This window comes from Mustelus asterias, unplaced genomic scaffold, assembly GCF_964213995.1.
Source record: "Mustelus asterias unplaced genomic scaffold, sMusAst1.hap1.1 HAP1_SCAFFOLD_4057, whole genome shotgun sequence".
In the NCBI taxonomy this organism is placed as follows: domain Eukaryota; kingdom Metazoa; phylum Chordata; class Chondrichthyes; order Carcharhiniformes; family Triakidae; genus Mustelus; species Mustelus asterias.
The window spans coordinates 859-3,053 of record NW_027594002.1 but is presented as its reverse complement, the minus strand read 5'-3'; the positions used below and the strand labels follow the sequence as shown (position 1 = coordinate 3,053).

Below are 2,195 nucleotides of genomic sequence, written 5' to 3'. Positions count from 1 at the left end.
AAATTGTCCCTTAGTGTCCAAAGATGTGTAGGTTAGGGTGGATTGGCCATGCTAAATTGTCCCTAGTGTCAGGGGAAATCTGTGGGGTTATGGGGAATAGGGCCTGGGTGGGACTCTGGACTCGATGGGCTGAATGGCCTCCTGTCCTGATGCTATGACTCTACGAACCAGCCCTGGGTAGACCCTCCGCGCCAGCCGGAATGGGCAGAGATTGGCGGGGGTCTCCGAATGGCCTCCCGCCAAGTGACGCCGCGCCGACCTCCCTCGCCCCCCCCAGCCTCCTCCTCGGGGCTCACCTGTTTTCCAGAGGAAGGAGTCCTCCATGTTGCGTCTCCAGGAGATGGTGAGCTGGATGGCGGAGAGCGCGCACCCGCTCATCACAGCAGCCCTCATGCGGACGGGCAGCAGGGTGTAGATGACATAGACCAAGAAGACGCTGGACCACATGCCCTCGGAGGCGCTGCGGGGGGAGGCCACCAGGAGGCCCAGGACGTGGAGGAGGAGGACGACGGCGATGACCAGGTAGCTGACGAGCCACAAGTATTCCTGGTGGAACCCACTGCGGTTACAGACAAGGATGAGAACCACAAAAAGCCGGTGGCGCCAGCCAGGACGCTGAGATAGGGAGGTCCAAGGCCCCCTGGCTACAATGGAACGTCAAGAGTACAGCGCACATCAAGACCAAGAGACCCATCAACATAGTCAAGCTGCTCTGGTTAAGTCTGAAGAAGTATCTCTGGTACAACCGCTCAAGTTTCCTGGAGCTGAAAGTCTTGGAACGGAACACCTGGAGAACCTTCGCCCAACACGTGGCCAGGCTGAGCTGCCCGCCGTCCAGAGGCTCCCCGTCCGCCTCTCCCCCGCTCCCCGTCTCCGGCCCTTCCAGCCCCAGCTTGACGGAGCGGGTGCCCAGCTCTCCCCGCCCTTCCTCCTGGGCGTAGGCGGGTTCCCCTTGCCAGGACGGCCTCAGCCCCACCTCCGCCCGCTTCCTTCTCTCCATCTCGGGGTCGCACCAGCAGCTCAGGTGACGGGGGCTACACAATGTCCCGCCATGCCCGCCGGACGCCTGGGCTGGCCGCTCGACCGGCTGGGGTTTCTGGTCATCCGCTAGGATGCCAGCGAACCACCACATTCTGCAGAGAGGGGGGGGGGGGGGGGGGGGGGGGGGAGAGGGGGGGGGAGAGAGAGAGAGAGAGAGGGGAGAGAGAGGGGCAGAGAGGGGGAGAGGGATGGAGAGAGAGAGAGATGGAGAGAGAGAGAGGTGAGAGAGAGAGAGAGATGGAGAGAGAGAGGGGAGAGAGGAGGGGGGGAAAGGCGAGGGAGAGAGAGAGAGAGAGAGAGAGAGAGCGGAAGAGAGGGGGAGAGGGATGGAGAGAGAGAGGGAGAGAGAGGGCAGAGAGGAGAGGAGGGAGAGAGAGAGAGAGCGGAAGAGAGGGGGAGAGGGACGGACAGAGAGGAGGGAGAGAGGAGAGGGGGACGGACAGAGGGCAAGAGGACGGAGAGAGAGAAAAAACAGAGAGAGGGGAACAGAGAGAGGGAGAGGGACGGAGAAGGACGGAGAGAGACGGAGAGACGGAGAGAAGGAGGGACGGAGAGAAGGAGGACGGAGAGAGGGAGGGACGGAGAGAGGGAGGGACGGAGAGAGGGAGGGACGGAGAGAGGGAGGGACGGAGAGAGGGAGGGACGGAGAGAGGGAGGGACGGAGAGAGGGAGGGACGGAGAGAGGGAGGGACGGAGAGAAGGAGGGACGGAGAGAAGGAGGGACGGAGAGAAGGAGGGACGGAGAGAATGAGGGACGGAGAGAATGAGGGACGGAGAGAGGGAGGGACGGAGAGAGGGAGGGACGGAGAGAATGAGGGACGGGAGAGAATGAGGAAGGAGAGAGGGAGGGACGGAGAGAGGGAGGGACGGAGAGAGGGAGGGACGGAGAGAGAGGGAGGAAGGAGAGGGAGGGACGGAGAGAGGGAGGCGGAGAGAGGGAGGGACGGAGAGAGGGAGGGACGGAGAGAGGGAGGGTCGGAGAGAGGGAGGGTCGGAGAGAGGGAGGGTCGGAGAGAGGGAGGGTCGGAGAGAGGGAGGGTCGGAGAGAGGGAGGGTCGGAGAGAGGGAGGGTCGGAGAGAGGGAGGGCGGAGAGAGGAGGAAGGGACGGAGAGAGGGAGGGACGGAGAGAGGGAGGGATGGAGAGAGGGAGGGA

The 2,195-nt window shown here is 63.5% G+C and overlaps 1 pseudogene; it reads right to left on the bottom strand.

Moving 5' to 3' along the window:
- Window positions 1-296: 296 nt before the first annotated feature.
- LOC144490932 (adenylate cyclase type 6 pseudogene) lies at window positions 297-1,132 on the bottom strand (annotated as a pseudogene).
- Between the last annotated feature and the right edge of the window lie 1,063 nt (window positions 1,133-2,195).